Here is a 19,286-nt window from a genome sequence, read left to right on the forward strand (position 1 = left end):
GCCAAACATCGCACATCATCAAAAACACACTATCCCTACCGTGCAGCATGGTGGTGGCTGCATCATGCTGTGGGGATGTTTCACTGCAGCAGGCCCTGGAAGGCTTGTGAAGGTAGAGGGTAAAATGAACACAGAAAAATACAGGGAAAACTTGGAGGAAAACCTGATGCAGTCTGCAAGCGAACAGCGATTTGGGAGATTTGTTTTCCAGCAAGACAATGACTCCAAGCATAAAGCCAAAGCTACACAGGAATGGCTTAAAAACAACAAATTTAGTGTCCTAGAGTACCCAAGTCAGAGTCCAGACCTCAATCCAATTGTGAATTTGTGGCTGGACTTGAAAAGAGCTGTTCACTCACGATCCCTATGCAATCTGACACAGCTTGAGCAGTTTTGTAAAGAAGAATGGGGCAAAATTGTAGTGTCCAGATGTGCAAAGCTGCTGAGTACCTATCAATACAGCCTCAAGACTGTAATTGCTGCCAAAGGTGCATCTAATAAATACTGGCTTGAAGGGAGTGAGTACTTATCCAATCAATTTGCATTTTATATTTATAATTCATTTAGATCACTTCGTAGAGATCTGTTTTCACTTTGACACGAAAGTCATTTTCTGTTCATCAGCATCAAAAAAGTTAAATTAAATCCATTGTTATACAAGTAGTAAAACAATAAAACATGAAAACTTCCGAGGGGGGGTGGGGCTTCAATACTTTTATAGGATATTTATATATCCCGAGATTGAGGGAATAAATACACATACAGCACCCAAAAGGGTGAAATATATGAAATATATTTAATATATATAATATAAATATATATAATACACACACAAGATACAAGATTAGTCAGATATTATTGAAATATTAAATACACAGAGGTATTGGGGAGGTTAATTGGTCATTGTAAATTGTCCTGTCATTAGCCTAGGGTTAAATAAATGGGTTAAAGAGCCTATTCCATGCTTTGCCTCTAAATAAAATAAATAAATGGATATTGTCAAAGAAATCACCTCAAATTGTTAAAGACCCTTCACTCCAGCTCAGTTTAAAAATAAACAGCACTTGCATCATTCTGAGTCTCGCATGCAAATATGCTACAACAATATCTGGCAACCTGGATGTTGTTGCAACCACTTATAATGTGTGGCAAAAGAGAAATGATTCCGCAAGGGTTTTATTTGGATATAATGAAACATCATTCTATCCAGTTTTCAGATTTAATCGTCCTCTTTCTAATGTTAAACTACAGAGCTTGAATTAGTACCACAAATAAAAATCGATTGTAATGCTCCTTTGGAAATTCCAGTTTTGCACTACTTTTAGCTGTTGTTTATTTTTGTTTTTCAACATTTTTTTTATTGTACAGTATGTCTAAAAAAATCACTCTCAAAGTACCATTCTGTCATTTTTGTTTGTACATTTACAAAAGCAGACACTAGGCCTGAGTTTCACAAAAAGCCTCACTATTTCTGAACAATTCCAGAAAGAGCAACAGATAATTCTTAGACAGTTAGTTATTTATTTATAAGACCATAAAATATAGGACAAGAATTAGGCCATTTGGTCCATCAAGTTTGCTCCACCATTTTATCATGGCTGATCCAATTTTCCTCTAAGCCCCAGTCTCCTCCCTTCCTCAGTATCCCTTCACGCCCTGAATCTATCAACCTATGTCTTAAATATACATAAAGACGTGATCTCCACAGCTGCCAGTGGTAAAGAATTCCACAGATTCACCACTCTCTGGCTAAAGAAATTCCTCTTCCTAAAGGGCACCTCTCTATGTTGTGTCCTCTAGTCCTAGACTTTCCTACCATTTGGAACATCCTCTCCACATCCACTCTATCAAGGCCTTTCACCATTCAATAGGTTTCAATTGGATCACCCCTTCTTCTTCTGAATTCTAGTGAATACAGGCCTGGAGCCACCAGATGCTTTTCATATAACAAGCCATTCAATCCTAGATTCACTTTCGTGAACCTCCTTTGAACCATTTCCAGTTTCAGCACATCCTTCAAAGATAAAGGGCCCAAAACTGCTCACAAAACTCCAAGTGAGACCTCACCAGTGCTTTATAAAGTCTCAACATTACATCCTGGCTTTTATATTCTTGTCCTCTTGAAATGAATGCTAACATTACATTTGCCCTCCTCACCACAGACTCAACCCACAAATTAACCTTTAGGGAATGCTTCACAAGGAATCCCAAGTCCCTTTGTGCATCCTTTTTTTTGTATTTTCTCTCCATTTAGAAAATAGTCAACCCTTTCACTTCTCCTACCCAAGTGCATGACCGTACACTTCCTAACACTGTATTCCATCTGCCATTTATTTACCCATTCTCCTAATCTATCCAAGTCCTTTTGTAGTCTCTCTACTTCCTCACAACTACCTGCCCCTCCACCTATCTTGATATCATCAGCAAACTTTGCAACAAAGCCATCAATTCAATGACCCAAATCATTGACATATAACGTAAAAAGCAACCGTCCCAACACAGACCCCTGTGGAACACCACTAGTCACTGGCAGCCAACCAGAAAAGGCCTCCTTTATTCTCACTCTTTGTCTCCTGCCAACCAGCCATTGGTTTATCCATGCTAGAATCTTTCTTGTAGTACTAAAGGCTTGTGGCTTGTTAAACAGCTTCATGTGTAGCACCTTGTCAAATGCCTTCTGAAAATCCAAGTACACAACATCAACTGACTTTCCTTTGTCTATCCTGCTTGTTATTTCTTCAAAGAATTCTAACAGATTTGTCAGGCAAGTTTTTCCTTTGAGGAAACCACGCTGATTACAGCCTATTTTATCATGTGCCTTCAAGTTCATCTTCCCAACTACTGAGGTCAGATTAACTGGCCTATATTTTCCATTCTTCTGCCCCTCTCCCTTCTTGAAGAGTGGAGTGACATTTCCAATTTTTCAGTCTTCTAGATCCATTCCAGAATCTAGTGATTCTTGAAAACTCATTACTAATGGCTCCACAATCTCTTCAGCCACCTCTTTCAGAATCCTGGGGTGTACACCAACTGGTCCAGGTGACTTACCTATCTTCAGACCTTACAGCTTCCCAAGAACCTTCTCCTTAGTTATGGTAACTTCACACACTTCATGAAACCTGACATCTGGAACTTCCATCACACTGCTAGTGCCTTCCACAGTGAAGGCTAATGCAAAATACTTTTTCAGTTTGTCCATTTCGTTGTCCCCTGTTACTACCTCTCCAGAATAGTTTTCCAGCAGTCTGATATCCACTCTCACCTCTCTTTTACACATTGGTATCAGAAGAAACTTTTGGTATCCTCTTTAATATTTCTGTCTAGTTTACTTTCGTATTCCATCTTTACCTTCTTAATGACTATTTTTTTAGATGCCTTCTGTTGGTTTTTAAAAGCTTCCCAATCCTGGAGGAACTCAGCATTGGAAATTGATTTCCAATCAGTTCTGGTCAGCTCCTCTCTCATGCCTCTGTTATTCCCTTTACTCCACTGTAATACTGATACATCTGACTTTAGCTTCTCCTTCACAGATTTCAGGGTGAATTTGATCATATTGTGATTACTTTCCCCTAAGGGTTCTTTTATCTTAAGCTCTCTAATCAATTCTGGTACAACACCCAATTTAGAATATCTGATCTCCAAGTGGGCTCAACCACGAGCTGCTCTAAAAGGCCATCTCGTAGGCATTCTAGAAATTTCTCCTCCTGGAATCCAGCACCAACCTGATTTTCCCAACCTACCTGCATATTGAAATCCCGCATGACTATTGTAACATTGCCCTTTTGGCATGCATTTTCTACCTCCCATTGTAATTTGTAGACCACATCCTTACTACTGTTTGGGGGCAGGGGTCTGTATACAACTCCCAACCATTAGCTCCATCCACAATGACCCTATGGCACCTCATGCTAATAATTTGATTTCATCTTTTACCAACACAGCATTGCAGCCTCCTCCGCCTTCCTCCCTGTCCTTTCAATACAATGTGTATCCTTGGACATCAGGCACCCCGCTCTCAACTTCTTTCAGCCATGATTCCGTGATACCGTGTTTCCATCCAGGGGGTCAGTGTGGACATGGTGGATGATTACAAATACCTGGGGATACAAATTGACAATAAATTGGACTGGTCAAAGAACACTGAGGCCATCTACAAGAAGGGTCAGAGCCGTCTCTATTTCCTGAGGAGACTGTGGTCCTTTAACATCTGCCAGACGATACTGAGGATGTTCTACGAGTCTGTGGTGGCCAGTGCTATCATGTTTGCTGTTGTGTGCTGGGGCAGCAGGCTGAGGGTAGCAGACACCAACAGAATCAACAAACTCATTCGTAAGGCCAGTGATGTTGTGGGGATGGAAGTGGACTCTCTGACAGTGGTGTCTCTGAAAAGAGGATGCTGTCCAAGTTGCATGTCATCTTGGACAATGTCTCCCATCCACTACATAATGTACTGGTTGGGCACAGGAGTACATTCAGCCAGAGACTCATTCCACCGAGATGCAGCACAGAGCGTCATAGGAAGTCATTCCTGCCTGTGGCCATCAAACTTTACAACTCCTCCCTTGGAGGGTCAGACACCCTGAGCCAATAGGCTGGTCCTGGACTTATTTCCTGGCATAATTTACATATTACTATTTAATTATTTATGGTGCAACTGTAACGAAAACCAATTTCCCCCTGGATCAATAAAGTATGACTATGACTATGACTATGACTATGACACAACATCCACCTGGCAATCTGCAACAAGCTCATCTACCTTATTCTGAAAAAGGCGCACATTCAGAACACCTTCAGTCCTGTATTCACCCTTTTCGATTTTGTCCACCTTTTACGTTGTAACTCATCCTGTTGACTACAATTTTGCTCCATCAACAGCCTCTCCTCACTACACAGTGCCTCTGTAAACCAGTTACCTCATCTTCAGCACTGTCAACTGCCTTTCCTAAGATAGTTCTTGCATTGCTAACCCTTTTGTTCCTAGAATCATACTCAGGAACCTCCTCTGAACACTCTCCAATGTCAGCACACCCTTTTTTTCCGATAAGGGGCCTAAAACTGCTCACGATACTCCAATTGAGGCCTTTATAAAGCCTCAACATAACATCCTTGCTTTTATTTAGATGCAGCACAGAACTGGCCCTTCCAGCTGATAAGCCATGCCACATAGCAACCCGCCAACTTAACCCTAACCTAATCATGGGAGAAGTACAATGACCAATTAACCTACAAGCTGGTATGTCTTTGGAACGTGGGAGGAAACCCAGGCGTGCACGAGAAGGAATGTACACATTGGCTTTCGGAGGATGCCGGAATTGAACTCTGAACTCTGATTCCCCAAGCTGTAATAGCAGCGCGGTAGCCACAATGCCACTGTCCACCCATTTTTTTATTTCCCAAGTGGGTATCAAACTCTCTTTAATATTTCACCCAAGTGGCCGTTAGAGGGCATCTGAGGCAGACCCATGTGCCACCAGCCAGCTGTCCGTTTTGAATTCTGATTCATTTATTTATCACATGCTCATTGAAACCTACGGTGGTCTGGGACCAGAGTACGTCGCAGAATCGTTTTTGTTTTGTAATCCTGCTCGAGCTCTCAGGTCTTCTTCCTCTGGTCTCTTCAATTTAAACAATCTCCCTTAAAAGATAATTGGCAAGTCAGCTTTCTTTGAACTACGCTCCTAAACTGTGGAATTCAATACCTAAAACTATAAGGGATACAGACTCAGTTGAAACTTTTAAATGCCAGCTCAAAACCGATTTATTTAACTTTGCTTTCAACTGACATCTTTTTGTCCTTTATTTTCACGTTTGCACTTCATCCCATTGTAAAACACTTTGAACTACATCGTCTGTATGAAATTAGCTCTATAAATATGTTGTTATTATTAATATTATTATTTGCATTAACAACCAACACACTTAAGGATGTGCTGGGGGCAGCCCATATTCTGGTGCCAACACAGAATGCCCACGGTGTTCAGCAGAACGACAGTCAACACAACAACAAGAGCAAAACGAGCCCCATTCCTCCCTCTCACCCATACTCCTACCCCAGGACAGGCTGCCTTCGGCCTCCAGTAGACTCCCAGCAGCAGAGAAGGGATTGAAATTTGACAGGGGGACACTGAGAAGCCTTAAGGACAGCATGGTAAATCTGTGTTGCACCCATCAGAGAGACTTCCCTGTACTGAATCCACAAAGATAAAAGGGTTCTTGAAGATAAACTAGGTTTTCTCTGGGAACAAACACAAATCCTGGTGGAACTCAGCAGGTCAGACAGCATCTAAAGAGTTGACATTTTGGAGCAAGTAAACATAGAAACATAGAAAATAGGTGCAGGAGTAGGCCATTCGGCCCTTCGAGCCTGCACCACCATTTATTATGATCATGGCTGATCATCCAACTCAGAACCCCGCCCCAGCCTTCCCTCCATACCCCCTGATCCCCCGTAGCCACAAGGGCCATATCTAACTCCCTCTTAAATATAGCCAATGTACTGGCCTCAACTGTTTCCTGTGGCAGAGAATTCCACAGATTCACCACTCTCTGAGTGAAGAAGTTTTTCCTAATCTCGGTCCTAAAAGGCTTCCCCTTTATCCTCAAACTGTGACCCCTTGTTCTGGACTTCTCCAACATCGGGAACAATCTTCCTGCATCTAGCCTGTCCAATCCCTTTAGGATTTTATACGTTTCAATCAGATCCCCCCTCAATCTTCTAAATTCCAACGAGTACAAGCCCAGTTCATCCAGTCTTTCTTCATATGAAAGTCCTGCCATCCCAGGAATCAATCTGGTGAACCTTCTTTGTACTCCCTCTATGGCAAGGATGTCTTTCCTCAGGGCTGGAGAAGAAGGAATCTGATAAAAGAGTAGAGTGGACTATGGGAGAAAGGGAAGGCTCCCTTTTTACCCCTTCTCATCTGTCCATCTCCTTCCTCTGGTGCCCTTCCTCCTTCCCTTTCTCCCATGGTCCACATACCTCTCCTATCAGATTCATTTACCTCTTCCACCTATCACCTCCCAGCTTCTTACTTCATCCCCTTCCCTCCAACCCTCTGGGATTCACCAATCACCTTCTAGCTTGTCCTCCTTCCCTTGCCCCACGTTCTTGCCCCTTCCTTTCCTGCCCAAAATGTCGACTGTTTATTCCTCTCCAAAATGCTGCCTGGCCTGCTAATTCCTCCAGCATTTTGTGTGTGTTGCTCTGGATTTCCAGCATGTACAGAATCCTGCGATTTCGGGGGCTGACGGCCGAAGAGCATGCGGAGTTCCTAGTGAGAGACGCCTTCGTCACGGGGACCAGGTCAGTGTACGTGCGCCAGCGGCTGCTGGAACATGCTGATCTTACCTTACCTTCGCCGATTGAGCTGGCCGACACACTGGAGGCCGCTCTCCACAACTCTGACGCTCTCCAGGCACGCAATCTCCCGATGGCCCCGTGGATGCCGCAGACCCCGCAACCCGCCGGCGAATCAACCACGGCTGCTGCCAGTTGTGAGTCAGCAAAGTGCTACTTCTGCGGACTCGAGAATCACCCCCGGAAACGCTGCCCGGCCCGAGAAGCTACCTGCTCCAGCTGCGGAAAGAAGGGCCACTTCGTCAAGGTCTGTAAGTCCAAACTGTGAGCGGAATTGAGCAGCGCCGCATGCGAGGCATGGGGGTCGCCATCTTGCCTGCACGCCGCCACCATGTGCGAGACATGGGGGCGGCCATCTTGGTCGGTGCCACCTCGCACCACCTACGACCCACGGGTGCTCATGGGGCACCCCACTGCGCCGGACCAAGACAGTGACTCAACTCTGGCCTCTGTGACCCTCGACCAAAGTGCTCCCCACCAGCTCGCAAGGTCAATGATGGACATCCTGGTGGAGGGGCGCAGGACAAGCTGCCTGTTTGACACGGGCAGCACGGAGAGTTTTATCCACCCGGCCACGGTGCAGCATTGCGGACTCGCGATACGGCCGGTAAGTGAGAGGGTCACCATGGCTTCCGGGTCGCATACAACAGACATCTGGGGGGGTTGTGTAGCGACGCTAGTGGTGCAGGGCACAGAAGATCGAGACTTTATGTTACTGGTCATGCCTCAACTGTGTGCCCCTGTGCTATTGGGGCTCGACTTCCAGAGCCACCTGAAAAGCGTGACAATGAAGTATGATGGGCCCCTCCCACCAATCACTGTCATAAATCCCCAGTTTTGTAGGGATACATCACATACCCCACTACTGACCACACACACACCGACCTGCACATCCAACCCAACATCATGCCAACAGCCATACTACAGGCACCATTTGTGGCCTCTCCACCCTCAAGATCCCTCCCCCACCGCTGTTCGCCAACCTGACCCCCGACTGTAAACCCGTGGCAACTAAAAGCAGGAGGTACAGCGCGGGGGACAGAGCCTTCATTAAGTCGGAGGTGTAGCGGCTGCTCAGGGAGGGGGTCATTGAGGCAAGCACAAGTCCTTGGAGGGCGCAGGTGGTTGTTGTTCGGAACGGGGAGAAGAATAGGATGGTCATGGACTATAGCCAGACCAACAATAGGTTCACGCAGCTCGACGCGTACCCTCTACCCCGCATCACGGATATGGTCAATCAGATAGAACAGTACAAGGTGTACTTGACCATAGACCTAAAATCTGCTTACCATCAGCTCCCCATCCGCCGGGAGGACCGCCCTTACACTGCCTTCGAGGCAGACGGCAGGCCTTATCACTTCCTGCGCCTCCCCTTTGGTGTCACGAATGGTGTATCTGTCTTCCAGAGAGAAATGGACCAGATGGTGGACCAGTGCCAACTGAAGGCCACGTTCCCCTATCTGGATAACATCACCATCTGCGGTCACGACCGGCAGGATCATGACAACAACCTCCAAAAATTCTTCCAAGCAGCCAAAGCTTTCAATCTCACCTATAACAAGGACAAGGGTGTGTTCGGAACCACCCGACTTGCTATCCTTGGGCGTGTCATGGAGAATGGAGTCATTGGCCCTGACCCCGACCGTATGCACCCCCTGATGGAACTCCCTCTTCCCAACACCCTCAGAGCCCTCAAAAGGTGCCTGGGCTTCTTTTCATATTACGCCCAATGGGTCTCTAATTACACAGACAAGGCCCACCCCTGGTCAAGTCCACCACATTTCCCCTCTCTGCTGAGGCCCGCGCGGCCTTCAGCTGCATAAAAGGGGACATTGCCAAAGCAGCAATGCATGCGGTGGATGAGGCCATTCCCTTCCAAGTAGAGAGTGACGCCTCCGACTTTGCGCTGGCTGCTACCCTCAACCAGGCAGGAAGACTAGTGGCGTTCTTCTCCCGTACCCTTCAAGGCCCTGAAATTCGGCGCTCCGCAGTGGAGAAAGAGGCCCAGGCCATAGTGGAAGCAATTAGGCACTAGAGGCACTTTCTCGCTGGCAAAAAGTTCAGCCTGCTGACTGACCAGCACTCAGTCGCGTTCATGTTTAGTAACCAACAGCGGGGCAAAATCAGAAATGATAAAATTCTGAGGTGGAGAATCGAACTCTCCACCTACAGCTATGACATCATGTACAGGCCTGGGAAGCTCAACGAGCCCTCCGATGCCCTATCCTGGGGGACGTGCACCAGCGCGCAGATCGACCAGCTATACGCCCTACATGTAGATCTTTGCCACCCGGGGTCACCCGGCTTTTCCACTTCGTGAAAGCCCAGAACCTGCTTTCCAGATCAGGATGATGACCAGGGACTGCCAAGTCTGCGCAGAGTGCAAACCGCACTTCTACTGACCTGAAAAGACACAACTAATCAAGGCCACTCGCCCCTTTGAGCGACTGAGTGTCGACTTTAAGGGCCTCATTCCCTCCACCGACTGCAATGTGTACTTTCTTAACGTTATAGAAACATAGAAACATAGAAAATAGGTGCAGGAGTAGGCCATTCGGCCCTTCGAGCCTGCACCGCCATTTATTATGATCATGGCTGATCATCCAACTCAGAACCCCGCCCCAGCCTTCCCTCCATACCCCCTGACCCCTGTAGCCACAAGGGCCATATCTAACTCCCTCTTAAGCATAGCCAATGAACTGGCCTCAACAGTTTGCTGTGGCAGAGAATTCCACAGATTCACCACTCTGTGTGAAGAAGTTTTTCCTAATCTCGGTCCTAAAAGGCTTCCCCTCTATCCTCAAACTGTGACCCCTCGTTCTGGACTTCCCCAACATCGGGAACAATCTTCCTGCATCTAGCCTGTCCAATCCCTTTAGGATCTTATACGTTTCAATCAGATCCCCCCTCAATCTTCTAAATTCCAACGAGTACAAGCCCAGTTCATCCAGTCTTTCTTCATATGAAAGTTCTGCCATCCCAGGAATCAATCTGGTGAACCTTCTTTGTACTCCCTCTATGGCAAAGATGTCTTTCCTCAGATTAGGGGACCAAAACTGCACACAATACTCCAGGTGTGGTCTCACCAAGGCCTTGTACAACTGCAGTAGTACCTCCCTGCTCCTGTACTCGAATCCTCTCGCTATAAATGCCAGCATACCATTCGCCTTTTTCACCGCCTGCTGTACCTGCATGCCCACTTTCAATGACTGGTGTATAATGACACCCAGGTCTCGTTGCACCTCCCCTTTTCCTAATCGGCCACCATTCAGATAATAATCTGTTTTCCTATTTTTGCCACCAAAGTGGATAACTTCACATTTATCCACATTAAATTGCATCTGCCATGAGTTTGCCCACTCACCCAACCTATCCAAGTCACCCTGCATCCTCTTAGCATCCTCCTCACAGCTAACACTGCCGCCCAGCTTCGTGTCATCCGCAAACTTGGAGGTGCTGCATTTAATTCCCTCATCCAAGTCATTAATATATATTGTAAACAACTGGGGTCCCAGCACTGAGCCTTGCGGTACCCCACTAGTCACCGCCTGCCATTCTGAAAAGGTCCCGTTTATTCCCACTCTTTGCTTCCTGTCTGCCAACCAATTCTCCACCCACACCAATACCTTACCCCCAATACCGTGTGCTTTAAGTTTGCACACTAATCTCCTGTGTGGGACCTTGTCAAAAGCCTTTTGAAAATCCAAATATACCACATCCACTGGTTCTCCCCTATCCACTCTACTAGTTACATCCTCAAAAAATTCTATGAGATTCGTCAGACATGATTTTCCTTTCACAAATCCACGACGAGTACTCGCGGTTCCCCTTCGCCATCCCCTGCCCCGACACCACTACCACGTCAGTTATAAAAGCCCTGCGCAAGCTCTTCACTCTGTTCGGATACCCATGCTATATCCACAGTGACAGAGGGTCCTCGTTTATGAGTGACGAGCTGCGCCAATACCTGCTGGCTAGGGGAATTGCAACTAGTAAGACCACGAGCTATAATCCCCGGGGGAATGGACAGGTGGAGAAGGAGAATGGCACAGTGTGGAAAGCCACACTCTTAGCCCTCAGGTCAAAGGGACTGCCAGTCTCCCACTGGCAGGAGGTCCTTCCCAAGGCACTCTACTCCATCCGCTCCCTGTTATGCACAGCCACCAATGCCAACCCTCATGAGCGGCTCTTTTCTCTTCCCAGAAAGTCGACCACTGGAACCACCCTACCAACTCGGCTGATGTCCCCGGGGCCAGTGCTGCTCCGGAAACATGCGAGGAGCAATAAATACTCCCCAATGGTCAAGAGGGTTCACTTACTTCATGCGAACCCCCAGTATGCCTACGTGGTTTTACCTGATAGGCGGGAGGACACGGTCTCCATCCGCAACCTGGCGCCCGCAGGAGCTCCGGGCCCCCACCCTGAACTCTCCGTGGTGACCATTGACCCCGTACCCACCGATATACGTACCCACGAGACACCGCACACTCCAAGCCGTACCCAGACACCACACGACACTCCCATACCGGGCGCGACGCACACGCACGAGGGATTACCGACGCTTAACATGCTGGCACCTGAAGTCAGGCCGGAGCCAGCACAACCGCCATCGCCGGTGCTACGTAGGTCACAGCGACGGACTCGACCACCTGATAGATTTAACCTGTAAATATACTTCTTGTAAATATTGTCAGTCACTTCACCCCGCGGGACTCTTTTTAAAAAGGAGGGGTGAATGTGATAAACCATATATATATATATACATATTGTAACTGGGTTACCTGTCTGGACACGCCCCTCTGCTTACTGCCCCTGTGGCTCCTCCCACAGACCCCTGAATAAAGGTGATTGTGCCACTGCTCCTCCCCCTCAGTCCAGGGGCAGATACTCAGCATGGACATTGGACCATTTACTGTTAATAAAAGCCTTTCAGTATTTACTCTACTTCCAGTCTTTTGGAGTAATTGATAGTGCATCACTGACTAACCAAGAACCAATCAACATCTGCTTTAAATATACCCAATGACTTGACCGCCACAGCACCTGTGGCAATGAATTCCACAGATTCACCACCTTCTAGCTAAAGAAATTCCTCCTCTTCTCGATTCTGAATGATATCCTGTTACTCGGAGGCTGTGCCCTCTGGTCCTAGACCCCCCACCATAGGAAACATCCTCTCAACAGGGACGTGCTCTCTGCCTAGGCCTTTCCATACTCGGTAGGCTTCACTGAGATCCCCCACCGCCCCCATTCTTCTGAACTCCAGTGAGTACACAGCCAGAGTAATCAAGCAATCCTCATACATTAATGTTTCACTCCTGGAATTATTTGTGAATCTCCTTTCGATCTTCTCTAATGCTTCTCCAATGTATTGGGGAATGAACCTGGTCAGGTGTCAGATCTCACAGTGGGAGAACATTTTGGAGATAGTGATCACAATTCTATCTCCTTTACCATAGCTTTGGAGAGAGATAGGAACAGAAAAGTTAGGAAAGCATTTTATTGGAGCAAGGGGAAATATGAGCCTATCAGGCAGGAACTTGGAAGCATAAATTGGGAACAGATGTTCTCAGGGAAATGTACAGTAGAAATGTGACAAATGTTCAGGGGATATTTGTGTGGAGTTCTGCACATAGGTACATTCCAATGAGATAGGGAAAGGATGGTAGGGTACAGGAACCATGGTATACAAAGGCTGTTGTAAATCCAGTCAAGAAGAAATCTAGTCAAAAGGGCATAGTTTTAAGGTGCTTGGGAGTAGGTACAGAGGAGATGGCAGGGGTAAGTTTTTTACGCAGAGAGAGAGGTGAGTGCGTGGAAGGGCTGCCGGCGGTGGTGGTGGAGGCGGAAATGATAGGGTCTTTTAAGAGACTCCTGGATGGCTACGTGGAGCTTAGAAAAATAGAGGGCTATGGGTAAAGCCTAGGTAGTTCTAGGGTAAGGACATGTTTGGCACAGCTCTTTGGACCGAAGGGCCTGTATCGTGCAGTATCTCCTGGTTGCCACCCACTTCAACTCTGCTTCACATTCCCGTTCAGATATGTCCATACATGGCCTCCTCTACTGCCATGTTGTAGGCTAAACTCAGGTTAGAGGAGCAACACCTCATATACCGTCTGGGTAGTCTCCAGCCCCTCGGTATGAACATTGAATTCTCCAACTTCCCGTAATTCCTTCCCCCTCCCTTCCTTTATCCCGATGTCACTCTGTCCCCTCCCCCAGCTGCCTATCACCTCCCTCATGGTTCCACCTCCTTCTACTACCCATTGTGTTTCCCCCGATTCTTTCTTCACCTTTCCTGCCTATCACCTCCCTGCCTCCCCTCCCCCACCCCTTTATCTTTCCCCTTACTGGTTTTTCACCTGGAACCTACCAGCCTTCTCCTTCCCACCGTCCCCCCACCTTCTTTATAGGGCCTCTGCCCCTTCCCTCTACAGTCCTGACGAAGGGTTCTGGCCCGAAACGTTGACTGATCGTTTCCACGGATGCTGCCCGACCTGCTGAGATCCTCCAGCGTGTTGTGAGTGTAGGTTTTCTATGTTTCTATGCTTCTAAAAGAAGAGCTTACGAAAGGTTCAAAAAACTAGGTAATGATAGAGATCTGGCAGGAAGGAGTTTAGGAATGAAATTAGCAGAGCCAGAAGGGGTCATGAGAAGGCCTTGGCGGACCGGATTAAGGAAAACCCAAGGCATTCTACAAGTATGTGAAGAGCAAGAGGATAAGACCTCAGAGAAAAGGACCAATCAAGTGCAACAGTGGAAAAGTGTGTATGGAACCAGAGGAGATAGCAGAGGTACTTAATGAGTACTTTGGTTCAGTAATCACTATGGAAAGGATCTTGGCGATTGTAGGGATGACTTACAGCGGACTGAAAAGCTTGAGCATGTAGATATTAAGAAAGAGGATGTGCTGGAGCTTTTGGAAAGCATCAAGTTGGTTAAGTCACCAGGACTGGACAAGATGTACCCCAGGCTACTGTGGGAGGCGAGGGAGGAGATTGCTGAGCCTCTGGCAATGATCTTTGCATCATAAATGGGGATGGGAGAGGTTCTGGAGGATCAGGGAGTTGCGGATGTTGTTCCAATATTCAAGAAAGGGAGTAGAGATAGCCCAGGAAAGTATAGACCAGTGAATCTTACCTCAGTGGCTGGTAAGTTGATGGAGAAGATCCTGAGAGGCAGGATTTATGAACATTTGGAGAGGTATAATATGGTTAGGAATAGTCAGCAAGGGCAGGTCGTGCCTTACGAGCCTGATTGAATTTTTTGAGGATGTGACTAAACACGTTGGTGAAGATAGAGCAGTAGATGTAGTGTATATGGACTTCAGCAAGGTGATTGACAAGGTACCCCATCCAAGGCTTATTGCAAAAGTAAGGAGGCATGAGATCTAAGGGGACATTGCTTTGTGGATCCAGAACTGGCTTGCCCACAGAAGGTGAAGAGTGGTTGTAGATGGGTCATATTCTGCATGGAGGTTGGTCACCAGTGGTGTGCCTCAGGGATCTGTTCTGGGACCCTTACTCTTCGTGATTTTTATAAATGACCTGGATGAAGAAGTGGAGGGATGGGTTCGTAAATTTGCTGATTTCACAAAGGTTGGAGGTGTTGTGATAGTGTGGAGGGCTGTCAAAGGTTACAGTGGGACATTGATAGGATGCAAAACTGGGCTGAGAAGTGGCAGATGGAGTTCAACCCAGATAAGTGTGAGGTGGTTCATTTTGGTAGGTCAAATATGATGGCAGAATATAGTATTAATGGTAAGACACTTGGCAGTGTGGAGGATTAGAGGGATCTTAGGGTCCGAGTCCATAAGACATTCAAAGTTGCTGCGCAGGTTGACCGTGTGGTTAAGAAAGCATATGGTGCATTGGCCTTCATCAATCATGGGATTGAATTTAGGAGCTGAGAGGCAATGTTGCAGCTATATAGGACCCTGCTCAGACCCCACTTGGAGTACTGTGCTCAGTTCTGGTCGCCTCACTATTGGAATGATGTGGAAACCATAGAAAGGGTGCAGAGGAGATTTACAAGGATGTTGCCTGGATTGGGGAGCATTCCTTATGAGAATAGGTTGAGTGAACTCCACCTTTTCTCTTTGGAGCGACAGAGGATGAGAGGTGACCTGATAGAGGTGTATAAGATGATGAGAGGCATTGACCGTGTGGATAGACAGAGGCTTTTTCCCAGTGTGGAAATGGCTAGCACAAGAGGGCATAGTTTTAAGGTGCTTGAAAGTAGGCACAGAGGAGATGTCAGGGGTAAATTTTTTTACACAGAGAGTGGTGAGTGCGTGGAATGGACTGCTGGCAATGGTGGCGGAGGTTGATACGATAGGGTCTTTTAAGAGACTCTTGGACAGGTATATGGAGCTCGGAAAAATAGAAGGCTATGGGTAACCCTCGGTAATTTCTAAGGTAATTGTGCTGATGACACCACAATTGTGGGCCATATCTTTGATAATGATAAGTTTGAGTACAGAGAGGAAATTAAGAACCTGGTGGCATGGTGCGAAGACAATAACCTATCCCTCAACGTCAGCAAGACAAAGAAATTTGTTGTTGACTTCAGAAGGAGTAGCGGACCGCACAACCCCATTTACATTGGTGGTGCGCAAGTGTAACAGGTCAAAAGCTTTAAGTTCCTTGGGGTCAATATCACAAATGACCTGACTTGGTCCAACCAAGCAGAGTTCACTGCCAACAAGGCCCACCAGCGCCTTTACTTCCTGAGAAAACTAAAGAAATTTGCCCTGTCCCCTGAAACCCTCACTAATTTTTATAGATGCACCGTAGAAAGCATTCTTCTAGGGTGCATCACAACCTGGTATGGAAGTTGTCCTGTCCAAGACTGGGAGAAGTTGCAGAAGATCGTGAACACAGCCCAGCACATCACACAAACCAATCTTCCGTCCTTGGACTCACTTTACACAGCACGCTGTCGGAGCAGTGCTGCCAGGATAATCAAGGACACGAACCGCCCAGCCAACACACTTTTCATCCTTCTTCCCTCTGGGAGAAGGCTCAGGAGCTTGAAGACTTGTACGGCCAGATTTGGGAACAGCTTCTTTCCAACTGTGATAAGACCGCTGAACGGATCCTGAGCTGGATCTGGGCCGTACCCTCCAAATATCCCGATCTGCCTCTCATTTTTTTTTGCACTACCTTACTTTCCATTTTCTGCTTTCTATTTATGACTTATAATTTAAATTTTTACTATTTACTATCGATTTGTACTCCAAGGAGCGTGAAGCACAGAATCAAATGTCGCTGTGATGATTGTACGCTCCAGTATCAATTGTTTGGCGACAATAAAGTAAAGTAAGGACATGTTCGGCACAGCTTTGTGAGTTGAAGGGCCTGTATTGTGCTGTAGGTTTTCTATATTTCTATGCCAGCAGATCCTTCTTTAGATAAGGACCCAAAACTGCTCATAATACTCCAAGTGTGGTCTGACCAATGCCTTATAAAGCCTCAGCTGTGGCTAAGTTTTGTAGAAATGATGATGAGGATGTGGAAGAGAGGGAAGAGATTGGGATGCAAATTGTTCCCAACTCTTGGTAATATCTTGCATTCATGTTTAGCGCAAAGTATCAAGTTCACAGCTGAAACCAATTTTGTTTTTTTTTCTAAACAAAACTTATTTTTAGTTCTGCTCCTTTGCCTTCTGGTCTTATAGCTTCCAACCTTTTCAATCACTTTCTTCTCCATTTCCAGCATTTCTCATTAAGTCCCGTTGCATGTGGCCAAAGTAATCAAGGTGGCTGTGAAAGGCTTTTTGACGGCGAGGTGGAGATCTCTGTTTGTCAGCTCTAACCTCTCAACCGCTGCACAGCAGTGGCTTCAGGGGAAGATGAGAGTGAGAAAAATGATTAACTATCATCACCCTTCATTATCAGCATCCATTGGTGACTTTTCTGACAGGTGAGGCCCAGACATTCATGTCTTACCAAGCCTGAGTGTTACCATGGCGACATGCATTTTCTGTGAAACACCACCATCAACCTCATAAAGCAGCGAGAAGCTGGGAGGTTGTCTAGAATACACCAGTTAATAAATCCTCATGGCAACTTTCCCACGGGAAGTCCATAAAAAAACTCCGCACAAATTCAGATAGAAAAATCATGCTGTCAGTTTTTAATGCAGCCTCTTTAAATCTGAATCAGAATCAGGTTTAATATCACTGGCATATGTCGTGAAGTATGTTGTTCTAAGGCATCAGTACATTGAAGTACTTAATAAACAAATCTATAAATTACAATAAGAAATAAATATATAAGAAAATTAAATTAAGTAGTGCAAAAAGAGAGCAAAAAAAAAACAGAAGTAGTGTACATGGGTTCATTGTCCATTCAGAAATCTGATGGCAGAGAGGAAGAAGCTGTTGCTGAAATGTTGAGTGTGTGCCTTCAGGCTCCTGTACCTTCTCCCTGATGATAGCAGTGAGAAGAGGGCATGCCCTGGGTGATGAGGGTCCTTAATGATGGAACACAGGAGATTCTGCACACGCTGGAAATCCAGAGCAACACACACAAAATGTGGAGGAACTCAGTCAGTTAGGCAGCATCTATGGAGGGGAATAAACAGCTGACGGTTTGGACCGAGACCTTTCATCAGGACTGTTTAAATCAAATCTGATTTCAGGTCTCATGACTTTTCCATCCAAATGAGAGGCAGGACATTGTCATTAAAAGTCAGAAAAGTAAAATTAGACAGCTATAAAGTAAAGCATGTCTAAATTTAAATGTCTATTTTTTGGAAATTTCTACAAAATTTGATATGAGGCAGAGCCTTAGCAGTTCAATATAGATTTATTTATTTAGAGATAGTACTCCTCCTCCTTCACCCCCAACCTTCTTATTCGGGCTTCTTCCCCCTTCCTTTCCAGTCCCGATGAAGGGTCTCAGCCTGAAACATCGACTGTTTATTCCTCTCCATAGATGCTGCCTGACCTGCTGAGTTCCTCCAGCATTCAGTGTGCGTTCCTCAGTATCTCTAGCATCTGCAGAATCTCTTGTGATGATGAAGAGTACACAGCCTTCCTTCCACTAACACAGCAACCTGATGTTCCCATGGCTTTGGTTTCGTCGGGGAAGGTACTGGTTAGTAGTGGGAGTGTAATTCCTCTCATCAAGTATGATGTTCTCCTAAAGGGTTACTCCCTTAATGAAGAATACCTATACATGCCTTTGTTTAACGTGGAGAGATTAATGCACCGGCAGCCATCTCACGGTCTTTGACAGATCAGTGCCAGGGTTGACTGCTGCAGCCTTCCTCTGTCCTCACTGTCATTGTGATGTGTCATCACCTTCTGCCAGCTCCACCGGAGAGGTCTTGGTTGGATCGCTCTTTGTCTAGAAACTGACCCTGACCTTAACATCATGGTGACCCTACCAGGAGCTATCGCTATCGGGATCTCACAAGCCTCTCCACCACGACAAGGTGATGGTCCTCGGAGAAGTACAGGTTGGTTGTGTCTGGGTGAGTCGCAGAATCGGGGAGGGGTTAGTAAAGGTGTGGGACAGAGAAATGGAATGACGTGGGACTGGTGTAAAAGGGTGACTGATGGTCAGCGCAGGCACAAAGTACATTCATTATCGAAGTACATCTCCCTACAGGCAGCCACAAAACAAAGAGACACAAAGGAATTCACCAAACTCACAAAGACCATCAAACACCCAGTGTGTGGAAAAGAAAGAACAAATTGCAAATGATAAACAAATGCAATCAAGCATCTAGAGAACGTGAACAGCAGAGTCCCTGAAAGTGAGTCCCCAGTCACACAGCCAGTTCAGCACAGCAGTCAGTCCAGGAGCCCGATGGCTGCAGTCCCCACTCACAGAGCTAGTTCAGTGCTGAGGGGAGTGAAGCCTTATGAAGTAGTGAGACGAACACCAGTCCGTTCTTCTCCCTCGGCCTCGACACAG

Source organism: Mobula hypostoma, chromosome 3, assembly GCF_963921235.1.
Source record: "Mobula hypostoma chromosome 3, sMobHyp1.1, whole genome shotgun sequence".
In the NCBI taxonomy this organism is placed as follows: Eukaryota; Metazoa; Chordata; class Chondrichthyes; order Myliobatiformes; family Myliobatidae; genus Mobula; species Mobula hypostoma.